This window comes from Mauremys mutica, chromosome 1 (genome assembly GCF_020497125.1).
Source record: "Mauremys mutica isolate MM-2020 ecotype Southern chromosome 1, ASM2049712v1, whole genome shotgun sequence".
Classification (NCBI taxonomy): Eukaryota; Metazoa; Chordata; order Testudines; family Geoemydidae; genus Mauremys; species Mauremys mutica.
In genome coordinates this window covers 157,544,479-157,561,309 of record NC_059072.1, presented here as the reverse complement: position 1 = coordinate 157,561,309, position 16,831 = coordinate 157,544,479, and the positions used below count along the sequence as shown (strand labels likewise).

At 49.3% G+C, this 16,831-nt stretch overlaps 1 long non-coding RNA gene across 1 annotated transcript; it reads left to right on the top strand.

Moving 5' to 3' along the window:
* The first annotated feature begins 1,141 nt into the window (after window positions 1-1,141).
* LOC123359805 lies at window positions 1,142-14,246 on the top strand. Its single transcript, XR_006575922.1, has 3 exons — window positions 1,142-1,258; window positions 2,461-2,628; window positions 14,166-14,246. It is a non-coding gene; the product is annotated as an uncharacterized LOC123359805 (long non-coding RNA).
* Window positions 14,247-16,831: the final 2,585 nt, after the last annotated feature.

The window sequence follows — 16,831 nt, the reverse complement described above, 5'->3', positions numbered from 1 at the left end:
TTATACACAAGTGATGTTATTGCCTCTTACTAACTTAGCTAACTAAACAGGTTTTGGCTGGTTTGGGAACATTGCTGGTTCATGGTGCACAATCCTTTCTCATTATTAACTGCTTCTGACAATTGGGGCTGCTTCTTCCTTCTATTTTATCAATTACCTTTCAGGTCCAGCATTCCCAATTAAGCCATTTTCTTTCAAGGCCTTCCCGTGACTGCAAACAGACCTGCACTCAGGGTCATCCTTACCCATACGCAAAGTACACAGCTGCATAGGGCACCAGGGAATTTGGGGCACCACATTTCCTGGTGCCCTGCGCAGCTACATGCTGCTCCAGCCCCTGCTCCACCTCTTCCCCATGGCCCCGCCCCCACTCCACCCCTTCCCCAAAGCCCCTGGCCTGCTCCGCCCTCGCCCCGCCTCGCCTCTTCCTGCCCCTGCTCCACCCCAGCCCCGCCTCCACTCCCCTGAGGACTGCTGCAGGGGACAGGCCTGCACTCAACGCATGGTAAGTGGAGTGACCCGGCCCCAGCCTGCTCCACTCCCCTGGCTCCCAGCCGCACCGCTGGTGAGTGCTGGGGGGCAATTCCCCTCTGCCCCCCAAGGCTGGGAGCTAGGGAGTAGAGTGGAGCAGGTTGGGGCCAGGGGGGCGGTTTTCCCCCTGCCCCCCAGCCCTCTCCCCGCAGAGGCCTGGGGCCAGCCTCCCCCCCCCAACAGAGGCCTGGGGCCAGTCCCCCTTGGAGGCCTGGGGCCCCCCACAGTCCCCCTACTGGGCAGGGCCGGCTCCAGACCCCAGCGCGCCAAGCGTGCATTTGGGGCGGCGTCTCGCGGGAGGGCGGCAGGCGGCTCCGGTGGACCTCCCGCAGACGTGCCTGCGGAGGGGCCGCTGGTCCCGCGGCTTCGGTGGAGCATCCGCAGGCATGCCTGTGGGAGGTCCACCAGAGCCGCGGGACCGGCGACCGCCAGAGCGCCCCCCGCAGCACGCCGCCCTGCTTGGGGCGGCGCAAATCCTAGAGCCGCCCCTGCTACTGGGGGCTGCATAGGGCCCCAAAATGGCTAGGGACGGCCCTGCCTGCACTTTACATGGCCTTACAAAAACATGTATTTTTTACATTTCAGACTAACTTAACCCTTTATTTCCTACACTATCTGACCATTTGCTTTTGCATTATCTATTCAGGAGGTGAAGCACCATCTCTGTGCCAGGCTGGTGAAGAAAGTGCCACTGTTCCAGCACTGTGATCTGAACTTCTTGAATGCAGTGAGTATGCATCTCAGTATTGAACTGTTCCAGCCTAGAGAGGTTATCATAGTAGAGGGCTCCTATGGAGGTAGGATGAACTTCCTTGAATATGGGAGAGTCCTTATAGAGAGCAAGTCCATGACAAAAGAATTGAAGGCTGGAGATTACTTTGGAGGTTTTTCTGCCTATTTTGATAATAGTTTTCCTAGTGTTAGTCTAGAGCAAACAAGACACCCAAATTCTGCCCAATCAGTGGCCATGTTTTCAATTTATCAGAAGCCCAAGGGAAGCAGCTAATATGCAGGTGCACCTTCGTTTTAAAATAGAGATGCTGCCCTCTGAGATTTCTGCCTATAATATTCCATTTCAAACAGAAAGGCTTTACTCTTGGATCATGGTGCATTGCAATGCTGGGACCAGTATTCTAACCCCCACATGAGGACGTCTTTGGGCCATAATGTAGGTCTCCTCATCTGCCTTTGCCCTGCAATGGGGCAGAGACTGCTTGGCCTCATTACTTATTGACCCTAGAATCCTAAATAGATGCACATAGGTCGCTACATTGCTCTGGGCAGAGAAAACAGTCTTGAGCTTAAAGGGGCAATGTCAACTGAAATCTAGTAAATTACAAAATAATTAGTTAGAGGAAGTTTTAGGTTTTATTCTTGTCCCTGAATCCCTTGGTCAATTATTGTGATTTTTTAGTTTCAGCAAAAATGGTTCAGCCATTCCACGAATGGGATTTGGGAAAATATGTTGCTTTGCCCATGTTAACAAAATCATTGTAAGAACCTTTTTTTTTTTTAGACACTCTAACATCTTCATGCTTTGGAGCAGGGACTTGAAATTTGGCAAGAGAGGTCACCCTAGTGTCAGGGATGTGCCTTCGCTGGACCCATGAAAACTGATCCAAATTTGGCCAAGTGTTGAGCCTTCTGAAAAACTGCAATTTGCATATGGTCAATAGAGACTTGTTACGAGTTTGGCTGCTATATTGATTCCTTCTCCACTGAGCTGCTTCAGCCTCTCACAGCCCCTAGTGCCTACCAGTCTGCACATGCACCATCCCCACAATGCTACTCAGCATGCTCCATCCCAGGGCTGCACGTGTGGGCTGAGCAGGACTTTCCCTGTAGTTACTGCTCCAGATTGCTGTTGTGCCAGGTACAGAACTGAGAACAGGGAGAACCTTAACTCCTTCCTCACATCTTTCTGTGCAGAGCTCTTCCTGTTTAAGGAGTGTGCTGGGAGTATGACTGTCACAGCTCTCACCATGTGCCGTTTGTTCTCACTGTCTGGTGATGAATTGAAGGAGTTGCTGGAGGCATATCCAGAGATAGGAGAGGAGATTACAAAGTGCACCATCCATAACTGTGAAAGCCTGATTGGTGAGTCTGTGAAAGTCTGATTGGTGTCTGAGCTCCCTGTCAATAGAAACAGGGGGAGGAAATAGCGTTAGGGCCCATCTGTCTGTCTATTGCCCCCCACCTTTTTGGTGGGGAGTCACTCCTTAAGGGTGCTAGATTCCAATGGGTCAATACGTTTTACAAGGGTGAGCTGTGTAGCTTTCCCACTCCAACGCTGGGCCTTCAGGCTCCAGCACCTCTATCTCACCATGAGCTCTCACAGCACGTCCATCTTAGGCCATCTCTACACTAACATTTATGTTGGCAAAACGTATGTTGTTCAGGGGTTTGAAAAAACACACCCCTGAGAGACATAAATTTTGCTGGCATAAGTGGCAGAGTGCGCATAGCTACCGCCACTCATTGAGCTGGTTTTATGATGTCAATGGGAGAGCTCTCTCACATCGGCATAGAGTGGCTACATGAGCGATCTTACAGCAGCGCAGCTACATCAGTTTGCTCAGTACAGGACTACCACTCCCATCAGCCCAGTTCCCACCGCCCTTCCCTTTCCTCTGGCCAGGTAAGGGGAAAGGTCCTGAGCCAGAAGTGGCCAGGCTCTGTTTGGAGGGGTAGCGCATGGCAAGGGGAGCTGCAGGGAAGCTGAAGCAGCAATCTCAGGGGATCAGGAAAGAGGCTGGAGAAAGGAACGAATGCAGAGCCACATGGGAAACAGGCTGTGACTGCTGCACATCACAGCTAGGTGCAGCTCAGTATGGGATTTATGGGGGAGCAGCAGCAGCTTGTCAGGGAGCCAGTGCAGTGGAGGCTGGCTTGGAAATCTGCAAAATTCCAATTTGCTTTGAACAGAGACCGAACTCGATAGGGCACCCTGGGCAGTAGCCCTGAAGAGCCCTGACTCTCAGCTGGACTGCCGCAGGGATCCAAACAGGAACTGCTGTTGCACATTTAGAACAGTAACTGTTCAAGCCTCTGTACCTAGGGTATTTGTAACCTTTCCCACCAGCCCTAGTAAAATAACCTTTCCCTTAGCCATGTCTCAGAGTGGCTATTGGGACCCACCCGCCTACAAGGCCTAGCTGCAGAAGCATCTACTGTGCTTGCCTCTGAGTTGCGGTACACCTGGCAAGCTATTGGCACCCTAAGGATTTGGTGTACTCAGGCACAGAACCTCAGCAGTAATTACACATGCTCCTGAGAGAGGCTTTACCTTCTCTGGGACCAATGCAACCCGGCAAGTATTTGCAGCAACACAGATACCTTTTCAAAACAAGGCAGCATTTATTAGTCAACTGGAAATCAGCACCGGAGAAAACTTTAGGTTTGCATGGAGAAGCAAAAGTTAAGACAGAGTGCATGCTGGCAGACACAATTGCCCCCTTATTCCACGTCTTTCTCAAATCCATCCTGTCTCTATGGGCTACGGGTGCTACAGCGGCACAGCTGCAGTGCTTCAATTATGCCGTTGTGGTACTGTAGTGTAGATGCTTCCTACATCGATGGAAGGGGTCTTTCCATTGTTGTAGGTAATCCACCTCCCCAAGTGGCAGTAGCTAGGTCAACAGAAGAATGTTTCCCTCAACCTAGCTACCTTCACTTGGGGAGGTAGAGCTTCTACAGTGACAGAAACACCCTTCTGTCTCTGTACTCTGCACTTACACGGTGGGGGTGACAGTGGCATAGCTATGCCGCTGTAGCCTCTGTCGAGTGTAGAAATGGTCTGAGGCACACACATGGATTCTAAATGTACTACTAAAAGTCCCCACATTCATCATTCCATCCAGGCTACAGGTACAACTATATTCAGTAACCAGTGTGTGACACACTCATTTGAGCCAGTTACAACAAACACAGCTGAATTTTGCCCACACAGCAGCTTTTTCACAACACAAACATGTGCCAGACAACTTTGTGCATCCCGCCAACCATGGCGCCAGGCCACATTTCTTTTAGTGCATTCTGGGATATCTGGGCAGCTAGCATATAGTGCCTCGCTAGGGGATAGAGTTACCAGAGGACATGCTTGCAGAGCAGAACCAACATCACAGAATGCTAGAAGGGGGGAATGCCAAACTGTTTACACGGGCATGGCTGGGGGGTCCCATCTACACTACAAAACAATGTGCTGAACTGGTTACATGCAGACAGTTGTGTATCCTCCTAGGTTACTAACATGGTGAAACACTTAGCTCCTATGGTTACTGAGTATTAACTCTGTTGTGTGACAGAGCTGAGTGGTTACAACTTCTGTTAAAAGCTGTCATGCCAAAAGGGGCTTTGTGTTTTTAACTGAAGGCATTGCATGTGACTGCCCTGGAAGCAGCTGGCTGTACAGAGGAAAGTTTTGCTGTCATCAGTAGTTTCTATAACTTAGCATTGGCTAAGTCAGCACACGGTTCACAGTTCCTCTAAATAGAGAAATGGACACAGGAAATCCGTTGGTTTTCCCCCTTTAATGTCTTGAAAGAATAAGAGTTTCAGGCTTCTGCAACTCTCCTGGTAAGGGCAGGAGCTGTGAAGTGAATTAACCGCAAAGTGATCAGACAGCTGTGGTGCCTATTCATTTTACCATTGCATTAAATGAGCATGTACACCAGAAGACTGATTTTTCCCCCAGGTACTGTACTAACTCAGCAACATTTTTTCCTCTGGACTCAACACTAATTCTTGTCTTGTAAGATAAGCAGAGTCAGACCCGGTCAGTTTTTAAAAGGGAGACTTCCATATAAAACCCCAGGTAACACAGAAATTGTTGTTGGTGAGGCCAGGGATGGCAACCTTCCCCCTGAGTACTAATCTAATGGTCCTAATTGATGATCTTTGATTAGTGGTCCCAAAGAAGGCAAAAGGTCCCTGCCAATAAAATAGGGAATGGTCCTTTCAGAACCTAAACTCATGGTTCCTGGGTAAAGAGCACCAAAGTTAAGTAAATAAACCCATTTTATAGCCTGTGATACCATTTGTGTCCTTGTCCATTTTTATCTTAAATCTTAATTAGATGCATTCTGCTGTAAACCAGGCAGTGCTTTTACAGAACTGGGATCTAAAGTGGCTCTGAGGGTTATGGTTCAAGGTTGCCATCTGCCAGCTGAAAAGAGGGATAATTCCAGGTCCTGTTCTTTATTGCTCGTTAGATTTATCTGTTTTCCTATCATAGATTCCACACCAGATGATTTTATTCTATCAGTTACAATATCACAGCTAGTAGCAATCTTGGGGCTGGTGCAGGGCCGCCCGGGGGGGGGGGGGGCAAGAGGGGCAATTTGCCGCAGGCCCCGGGCCCCACAGGGGCCCCCACGAGAGTTTTTCGGGGGCCCTGGAGCAGGGTCCTTCACTCGCTCTGGGGGGCCCAGAAAACTCTTGCAGGGCCGGGCCCAGGAGCTTCTTCCGCTCCCAGTCTTCGCCGGGGCGGAAGGACCCCCCCACTGGCGAATTACCGCCGAAGCGGGACCCGCTGCCGAAGTTCAGCTCGGTCTTCGGCGGTAATTCGGCGGCGGGGGGGGGGGAGCCTTTCCGTTCCGGGACCCGCCGCCGAAGTGCCCCAAAGACCCGCGGCGGGGGCCGCCCCGCCGCTGAATTACCGCCGAAGACCGGGCTGCACTTTGGCGGCGGGTCCCGCTTCGGCGGTAATTCGGCGGCGGGGGGGCCCCCACCACGGGTCTTCGGGGCACTTCGGCGGCGGGTCCCAGAACGGAAGGGCCCCCCGCTGCCAAAGACCCCAGGCCCCCGGAATCCTCTGGGCGGCCCTGGGCTGGTGTCACTGCTAGTAGCAATCTTGGCATGTGTATGTGAAGGGTGTCAAACCAGACTGATTTAACACACAGCAAGTAACCTGCACTAATAGCATGCACATGGGACAGCTGTGCCTCTTTCAGTTTGCATTGTTGTGTTCACATGGCAGCAGCTTGCTGCTTAGAGAGTATCCTGTGGTCCTTTGCTTCACTGCTGTGCATTCTGGGATTTTTCTCACTCTGCATTGTGGGATGCGTAGCAGAAGCCAGGAGTGTTCACATTTTAAAAAATCCCATGTTGCCGCTGTCTCCACCCCATGCTTCCTTTCTAGGCAGACTAACAACATTTTTGAATTGCTTTTGCTCAACATGGACCCAGCAGTGCCCCACAGCACTGGGTTGGCAACCACAAATACACTGAGGCTGCTTGGGCTATATTTCAACACTCAAAGTCAGATGAAATTCAGCATTGGACTTCACCCGACACACCATCAAGCAGATGACATTGTAGTAGAGTGACCAAATAGCAAGTGTGAAAAATCAGGACAGGGAGTCGGGGGGTAATAGGCACCTATATAAGAAAAAGCCCCAATATCGGGACTGTCCCTATAAAATCGGGACATCTGGTCGCCCTACACTGTCGTGGCAGCAACTCTTCCAGCAGCTTCAGTGGAAGGACAAGGACAAGGAAGAAGAGGAGAACACCAAGCAACTGATACTAGAGGAGCGGTTCCTGGATGAACTACACGGTGTTCAGTGTTGTTCTTCTTCAAGTGATTACACGTCTGTTCCACGGTCAATGTGTGCTCGCCTAGTGCAGTTATTAGATATTTTTCCCTCAGCAGTACCCATCACGGCAGCGTGAGTGTCCTCTACTGCCTCACACCACTGCATGCAGATATAAAGGCAGAGCCACCCCATTCCCCCTCAGTTCCTTCCTACCACCCATGATGTTGGAGCTGCTATCCTTGCATTTGCAGTCCCACCCTCTTTGGTGTAGTACCTGTTCTATTAGTTTTAGCCTCTGTGACAAAGTTCCTCCTCTGCCTTGGTGGGTCCTGCGCTTATTGGTGGATTTGCTTGCCTCAGAGATTCACGGCAGCCCTCAGTTCGGCCACTTGCCATTCACTCAGTTAACCTCATCACTGGCCAGCATGGGGAAAAGGAAGAGAACAGTCTCTGCAGACCCGCTAGTGGGTTGGGGGACAGGCCAGAGACCTTCCCCTCTGGTGGGACCCACAGTCCAGGTCAACTCCTCTTATATCCAATGGAGGGCGGGATGGGGGGAACCCAGGCCCGCCCTCTACTCTGGGTTCCAGCCCAGGGCCCTGTGGATTGCAGCTGTCTACAGTGTCTCCTGTAACAGCTGCGTGACAGCTACAACTCCCTGGGCTACTTCTCCATGGCCTCCTCCCAACACCTTCTTTATCCTCTCCACAGGACCTTCCTCCTGATGTCTGATAACGCTTGTACTCCTCAGTCCTCCAGCCCTACGCCTTCTCACTCTCAGCTCCTTGCGTGCCTCTTGCTCCTAGCTCCTCGCATGCACCTTACTAACTGAAGTGAGGTCCTTTTTAAACTGGGTGCCATGATTAGCCTGCCTGTCCTAATTGATTCTAACAGCTTCTTAATTGGATCCAGGTGTCCTAATTAGCCTGCGTGCCATAATTGGTTCCAGCAACTTCCTGATTGTTCTGGAACAGCCCATTATCTTACTCAGGGAAAAGGGACCTGCTTAATCTGGGGCTAATGTATCTACCGTCTATCACTCTTCTGTAGCCTACTGGCCTGACCCTGTCACACCTTGTTTAGAGTTTTTGTACATAATTTAAGATATGAGATTAAGTTTAGATTAGTACTTAGTAGCATTGATTCACCAGTTCTCATTTTGGTACCAGTACCAAACTCATGCCTCATTCTCTAGGCTTCAGGTCTTGTCACTCATGTAACAAGTCCATGCCAGTGAGTGACCCACACCCCATCTGCCTAAGTGTGAGGCAGATGTGAGTGACAAATGTCACATTTGTAGGGGATTCAAACCTCTCTCAAAGACAGTGCAGCCATACTCAAGTATCTGTGCTCCTCCCACCATCACAGCCTTCCTATTTAGAGCAGGTACTGACCACATCCACGGCTGTTAGGAGTGCTCCTCCTGATTTGACAGAGTCGAGAGGCAGATCTTCATCGCCAGAACTGAAGAAAAAGCAACATAAGTCTCCTAAAGCTGAGTACTGGAGTCTTTGAAATCTTTGGTGAGAACACCGAGTAGAGACAAGGACACGAAGTGCACTCAACGAAGAGGCACTCCCAGGCACCATCCTTAAAAGCCAAGGGGGGTGGTTGACTCTGGAGCCTAGGACAGGCCCATTGACACCGATCCCTGAAATACCTATTGCAGCAGCAGCACAGCTTTCGGTACCGCAGAGCCAAGAACCTTTTCCAGTACCGTCTATGCCCAAAGCTTATGAAGCAGCTCAGGTATTGTTGAAACTGTCACTACCAGTTTCCCCAGCTATTCAAGACTCTGACCCAGTACTGGGGTCTAATATACATGTTTCAACTTTTCCAGCCCCAGCCTCGATGTACCATTCGGTAGCGGCAGCAGTACTGTTAGTGCACCTCTCAAAACGTCTCCCTTTAGATGGAAGCTAGCAATGATCTTGCTGGTACCTCCATCTCCAGGCTCAGAACTGATCTGACAGAGTCAGCTCCCCCTTCATTAGAGGAGGCAGATCTTGGGGGTGGGTGAAGCTTTGCCTCAGGAAGGCTAGCTCCCTGTCCCGCCTCTTCTGCCCATGGTCCACCCACACTCCACCCCTGCTCCACCTGTCCCTCCTCTCCTCCACACCCCTTCTTCCTCTGAGGCCCTGCCACCTGCCGGGATGCGGCAAGCGGCTGGCAGAGGTGGGGATTCCTGGGGGAGGAGGTGGAGGAGAGGAGGCACATGGTGGGTGGGGCGGCCTTGAGGGATGGAAGAGAGGAGAGATGTGGGCAGCGGAGGCTTCACGGGGAGGGGGTTGAGTGGAGGAGAGCAGACTCAGCAAGGCAGCGGCGGGTGGTAGAGGCCTCAGGGAAGGGGCAGAGCAGGAAAGGGAAGAGGCAGAATGCAGGCAGGGCCACCATGGCCCCAGGTGTCTGGCAGCAAGACAGAGGCAGCGGCAAGTGGCCTGTTATACTCACCACCCATGAGCAGATGCCTTATAAGATTTCAAGTTTGACCTTGATAAGTTCAACAGACCCTGTCATGTTCTTTTGTACCAGAAATGGACTGGCTAAAGAACTTGCTTACTAATGTGTACCTGCTGCCTAGGCGTACATCATTAGATCCTTTAATGCTCTGCTGGGCATAGCTGAGGTGGTTAAATAAGGTCTTTTGCACTCAGTGCCACCTAGTGGCTGAACAATGTAATGCAGTTTATTGTTCCACTACAGCCCCCCTGGGTGCCTGTCCACTGTGGTACCAGCCACAGACTCAGAATTCCAAAGACCAATGGCCCGGCCTAACTGAGGCCCACCATCATATCAATGGCCCTTTTGGAATCCGTGGGGTTTCCCTCCACCATCTAAAGCATCTCCGCTCCCTTCCCACCCTTCTACTTCAGCTAGGAGCATTTACAACATGGGTCACTATCTGCCTACCCCCGGTACTGGAACTGGTCCTGTGCACAGGGCGGGTTGTGCTCTGTATTCTCCTGTGGAGAAATTGGAGGAGGGTCCACCTCAAACATCTCTTGGCTGCTTCACTGCCTGGTGAGGCAGGGATAACAGAGTCTGCTTCTCCTCCCCCTGACGATGATGATGATTATCGAGCTCATCAGGACTTGTTGATCAGGGTGGCTGCAGCTCTGGATATCCAAGTGGAAGAGGTGCAGAAAAAGTCACACAGACTGGTGGACATTTTGGCTTCAATGGGACTCTTTAGGGTAGCCCTCCCTATTAATGAGGCTATCCTGGAGCTTGTCAGTGCCCTATGGCAAACCCCATCTTCCCTGCTTCCCACTGCACAAACAGTAGAGAGAAATATTGCATCCCTTCGCAAACATTCAGACATTTTTATAACCCTCCTCCTCTAGGCTTCCTGGTAGTCTCTGCTACTAACAAAAAGGAGAGGGAAAGACACCAAGCCTCAACACCAAAACAGAAGGAAGCAAAGAAGCTGGACCTATTCCAAATGAGGCTTTATTCCACAGGAGGTTTACAGGTTAGAATCGTGAACCTCCAGACTCCGTTGGTGGTACAGTTTTAGCCTGTGGGATAATGTCTTGAAACTTAAGGACAGGCTTCCAGATGAGGTAAAGTAGGAGTGCTCTTCTTTGGTGGAGGAGGACAAATTAGTTGCCAGAATGGCCTTGCAGGCAAGTCTAGACAAAGTGAACTGTGTTTCTCAACCTCTGACTTCCGCCATCACTATGCAGTACTCATCCTGGCTGCAGTTGTCAGATCTTCCCCCTGAGGTTCAACAGACCATCCAAGACTTCCCATTTGAAGGCCCCTCAATCTTTTCTGAAAAGGCTGATGAGAGGCTACATAGTCTTATATCAGAGGGGTAGCTGTGTTAGTCTGGATCTGTAAAAGCAGCCAAGAGTCCTGTGGCACATTATAGACTAACAGAAGTTTTGGAACATGAGCTTTGTATTCACCCATGAAAGCTCATGCTCCAAAACTTCTGTTAGTCTATAAGGTGCCACAGGACTCTTGGCTGCTTTTACATAGTCTTAAGGATTCAAGGGCAACCCATAAATCTGGGGATTTATACATCAGTGACAAAAAGAAAACTTTCCACCTGTAGCAGTGCCAGCAGTTTTCACCTTTCATGCCTCATACGCAGGACCTGTGCAGAAACAGGAGAAGAAATTATAAGAGGCATCCTCCTCATCTTCTGCAGCTGCCAGTTCATCTAGGGAAGCTGGGCTCTCTAATGAACATTTGGACCTGTTTGTCAAGAGCAGCCTACCTCTCCCCAGGGTAACATCTCCCCCCACCTCTATTTGCTATCCAACTGTCTCACTTCCTAAGTGTTTGGTCCTTCATCACCATGGATCAGTGGGTCTTAAGCATGGCGGAATTGGGATACACTCTTCAATTTGTTTCTATCCGTCTTCCCCATCCCTCTTTTGGGACCACTTTCAAAACCAGGTGCTATTTCAGGAGGACCAATCTCTCCTCATGGGGGCCATAGAGGAAGATCCCATGTTGTTCAGGGGGAAGGGATTTTATTCCCAATACTTCCTAATCCCAAAAGCAAAGTAGTGGGTGGGTGGGGCATCCTCAGGTCTACTTTATATCTCAGAGAGTTCCTAAAGAAAATAACATTCTGAATGGTCCCTCTAGCTTCTATTATCCCTTCCCTTGATCCTGAGGACTGATATGATGCCCTCAACTTAAAAGATGCTTATTATCATGTGGCAAATCACCAGAGCCACCAAAAATTCCTCAGGTTCATGGTCAATGGATCTCACTACCAATTCACAGTGCTGCCCCTTGGCTTGTCAGCCTCTCCTTGCATGTTTATGAAGTTCATGGCTGGTAGCAACGTTCCTGCGAAAGTCAGGAGTCCACATATTCGCTTACCTAGATGATTGACCAGTAAGAGGCTGGTCCAGGTCTCAGGTACTGTCCAGCGTGGCCACCATACAGTCTACCTTCAGTGCTCTAGGGCTTCTAATGAATATGGTGAACTATACCCTACTCCTGTAGAGACAATAGAATGTATTGGGGCAGCCCTGGACTCTACAAAGGCCAGGGCTTTCCTGCCAGGGTTAAGATTCCAAGAAATGCAGGTCATTGCTCTAGATCTAAACGCACATTCTGTCACTACAGTATGAAATTGCCTCAAGCTTCTAGGGCACATGGTAGCGTGTGCTTAGATAGTACAGCATGCCAGGCTGCACTTCAGGGAGCTACAAGGCTAGCTAGCTTTGGTGTATTCACCAGCTCATCATCATATAGACATGGTGGTTCAAGTGACAGTTCAGGTCTTGTCCTCCCTGGACTGCTGGACAGAACTCTCGAATGTTTGCGAGGGAGTCCCCTTTGGTGCTGTACAACAGATACTCACCCCTGTCACAGATACATTAGATCTAGGCTGGGGAGCTCACATAGGTCCTTAACAGGCACAAGGTCTTTGGTCTATTCAAGATCTAAAGCTCCATATAAATGTAAGGGAGCTTCAGGCCATCCGTTTAGCTTGCATGGTGTTCCTTCCACATATCAAGGGGCTTGGTGCTTACAGACAACACAGCAGCCATCTTCTGTGTAAACAAATGGGGGGCCCACTTGACAAAGTTATGCAAAGAGGCATTTCTGCTTTGGAATTTCTGCATCACCAATTCCATCATCCTGAGAGCTGCTTACCACCCAGGGGCTCAGAATGCTCTGGTAGATCACTTAGTCAGGTCATTCACAAGTCACCACGAGTGATCTCTTCATCCAGATATAACCACATCCATTTTCCAGCTGTAAGGAACTCCCCAAGTGAACCTGTTTGCAAAACGAGCATACAAAAATGTTATCTTTTTTGTTCCTGAGCAGGCCACAGCCCAGGTTCATTGACAGATGCCTTTCTGCCACCCTGGTCAAAGACCCTGCTGAATGCCTTCCCTCCAACTCCACTCCTGCCCCAAGTCTTGTCCAAAGTCAAACAAGACTGCGCTCACCTTATACTAATGGCGCCAGCATGACCCCATCAACATTCTTGACTTTATTAACCCTATCGGTCAGACTTTCACTGTCATTCCAACAGGTCGTGTATGTGATCTCCCAGAACTATGGCTGCCTCCTTCATCCCAATATGCAGGCCCTCCACCTGACAGCCTGGATGCTTTCTGGCCAACATCCTTGGAAGGAGGTTGTTCTAAGGAAGTTCTAAATAGTAGAAAGCCTTCAGCTAAGACTATTTACCTTGCTAAATGGACAAGTGTGATGGGGCATCTGCCCCACACTGGCCTGTAAGGGGTTAATGGAGTCCTAGGAAGGCTGCGCAGAAAACAGCCAATAGGAGAGGGGCTGTGAGGAGCAGCCCATTAGGGCTGGGCAGGCCTATATAAGAAGAGCTGCAGGGCAGAGCAGGCTCAGTTGCTCCGTGGAGCTTGAGGAGGGAAGACTGGCTGCCTTGCAGGAGGAAGAAAGCTAGCACCCTGGACAGATCAGTGCTGGGCAGGATCAGGGGAATGAGAGCGAGCTCCTGGCTTTATGCTAAGACTGGCAAGCTGAGGCCCTGAGATAAGGGTGAAGAAGGTACTAGGGCCACGGGGAAGTGGCCCAGGGAAAGATACTGAGAGATTAGATCTACAGGGTTCCTGGACCAGGACCTGGAGTAGTGGGTGGGTGCAGGTCATCCCCCCTCACTTACCACTGAGGAAGTGTCTGGATCATTGGACTGTGATACTGCCCCCCAGAAAGGAGGAGCACAGAGTGTGGCACAGCTGGAGGGCTGTGTCCTGAAGAGGACGCTGCAGTCCTTGAAGTGACACATATCCAGGAGCAGAAGGGATAGCACGTGAGACACCACCTCCAATAGAAAATTGAAAAACAGCCAGGGCAATGGTGTCAGGCATGCCAGTTGCTCTTACCTTGAATGCCAGGCCAGAAAATATGCAGCTGGACAATCTGCTGTTAAACCATGCAGGGGAGTTGGGATGGATTGTTAGCAGTGAAGTCTTGTTCCTGGGTGGAGAGAGTGGAACATTGTGTCAGTCCTTATTTTACCTTGTGTCCTGCCTAGATGCTTTTGTAAAACCCTCTGAATTATTTAAAATTTATGAATTTTCTGTGTAAAATGCATTGATGACTATGAAAGAATTTTTAATTGTTTCTCTTATTAAACAGTCTATTATGTAGCTGTCAGAAAGAAACAATAATGAAGCAAAAATTCAAAGTGACGCAGAGCAGTGGAGGGTAGAACACAACAAAAGGAGGGGGGGACTCAAGTCACAGGTGAGTATATGCCTGGATACTACCTCTTCTTGTTCTTGGGCCTTCTGGTGTTGACTGGCGAGACTCAATGTTATCAGAGACATTAGATGGCCGAAAAGAGCTAGGGTCCCAGGTCCAGTTGTTCTCACTGGCCTGAGCAGAGCATTGTGGCTTTGTATTGCCTCCAGGAGTTGCCTCTGCATCTCCCATTTCTACTTTTCCTAGGTTTCAATGTACATTCTCCTGAGCTGTTTGCTCTTTATCCTGCATTGGTCAGCATCCTGGCTGTGGCCCCTTGCAGGCATCTGCTTAACAATGTCCACAAAATAACTTTATTCCGTTGTCTGGCCACAAGATCTTCCTGCACTGCTGCTTCTCAGCAGATGATGATGAAGATCTAGAGTCTCAGGATGGCTCCAGGGGGCTGCTTGAGGTATGTTGGCTTCTGGAGTACTATTGCAGCAATGCTGATATACTCAAATCCAGGAGCAAATGGGCCAATTTTGGCTGCACTGCAGTTTTTAAATGAGGAAGGAGACTTCCAGTCAACTTGATACCAGAGCAGTTGAGGGCATGCTGGTAAACAGACAGGTCACTAATGGTTGGCTGCAAAGCTGTGTGGGACAACAGTTGGAGGACTGCCAAAGCAGTGTGCAGCAGCTTGGCATGAACACAAACAATAGACTGAATTAACTCATGTCTCATCAAATTTAGTTCACTTTGAAACAGGATTCCAGAGTTCGTGATAAATATGGAGTTAATGTACTATAATGAATTGTATCATGTGTAAGCAAGCATTAGCATAGTTACTAGTCCCATCGACTTAGTGTAGTTTAACCGCCCTGTGTAGACAAACTCTTGTTTGCTTGAGTGTCTTAAAATCTGTCTCTGGATCATGTTTTGCAGCACTAGAAGTTATGCAACAGAATAAAATGTAACAGCCACGACAAACTGTAGGAGCTGAAGATGAAGAGGAGCCAAAAAGGAGTAGTCAGTGTCTACAGCTACAAGAGCCATTCCACTGCTGCTATGTCACAGATTTCAGCTGCTGGGACGTGTGAAGGAATGAACCAGTGCGTCTCACGTCTCAAAGGTTTTTGAGATCTAGTCAATCTCTGGGAAGAATTCTCTTCTGAGTTCAGCTCTGCAAGCTGATTATCCTCATGCATCTCTGTTGCATTTCTGCATTTGTTCAGCACATGCAGATGTGTTATCCACTGGGCAATTTGGAGAGGAGAACTAAGCAATGAAGCAGAAAACAGAGCTCTTTTTAAGCAGTTTCTTTCACCTCAAGTCAGGTCAGGTTCTAACTTACTATCTTCAAAATACCTAATCACTTTGCCTTTGTCTTCTCTGCTGACATTTATATAGATGGACCCTATCGTCCTTTCAGTACTGAACTAAGGATACAATTTTCAGAAGTGTCTAAGGGAGTTGGGGAGCCTAACTCCCATTTTCAAAAGTGATGTAAGTGTTTGAAAGTCAATGGGACTTAAGTTCCTAAGGGCCAGAGTTTTATAGGTATTTAGGTACCTAAAGATACAGATGGGTGCTTCTCAGGGAGTTAGGTGCCTCAGCACTTGTGAAAATCCCACTAAATGTCTATCTGTATCTTTAGGTGCCTGAATGTCTTTACAAAGCTCGCCTCGACTCACTTTTGAAAAATTTACCCTAAAGTCAAAGCAGGTCAAGATAATTTGCAAAGGCAAATACAAAAGGGATTGATGGGAAAACTAATAAGGCTGGTGAGAAGATAGGGACTGTGGCTGCACAATAGTTTCCCCAAGTAGTTGATGCATGCTCTCCAGAGTTCATCCTCCGTGAGCAGTCCAGTTGATAGTTTAACTCTTCAGGGACCATATGACAATTCAAACAAGGAACACAAGCTTTACAAAGGAACTTAAACACACACCCACTTTAATCTCAGAAAGCACACAAGAGTATTAAAGATCTCCGGAAAAGCAACAAATACCTGAGTGCAATTCTCTCCATTCCTGATTTCAGTCAGTGTTCTTCAGGGAGGCCAGGCCAGGCCTGTTCTTCCTGCTGGGTCTTCTTGCTCTGGTAATGCTCTGGCTCTCCTTGCAAGTCACTATGTCATATTTAAAAGCAGCTTTTGACACCTTTTCCTCCTTCTCTTCTTACAGTGGGATTTTCCACGCTTCAGCCCTCCAGTGGGATTGCTGGCAGAGGGTCATTAAGAGTAAATGGCTCTGCTGGCAGCTCCTGTGGTCCCACCAGGATAGGCCTACTCAATGTTGATGACTCTTTGCTGGCCCTATTTCAGTTTCCCAGAAACTGCTTCTGCTTCCACCATAAAAAGGAACTTCTAATCCACACTGAAGATTAAATTCTTAAAAACATAACATAAGAAAGGTCATACTGGGTCAAACCAATGGTCTATCTAGGCTGGTATCCTGTCTTCTGACAGTGGCCAGTCCAGATGCTTCAGAGGGAATGAACAGAACAGGACAATTTCAAGTGATCCATCCCTTGTTTTCCAGCCCCAGCCTCTGGCAGTTGGAGGTTTAGGGACACCTGGAGCCTGAGATTGCATCCCTGACCATCTGAGCTAATAG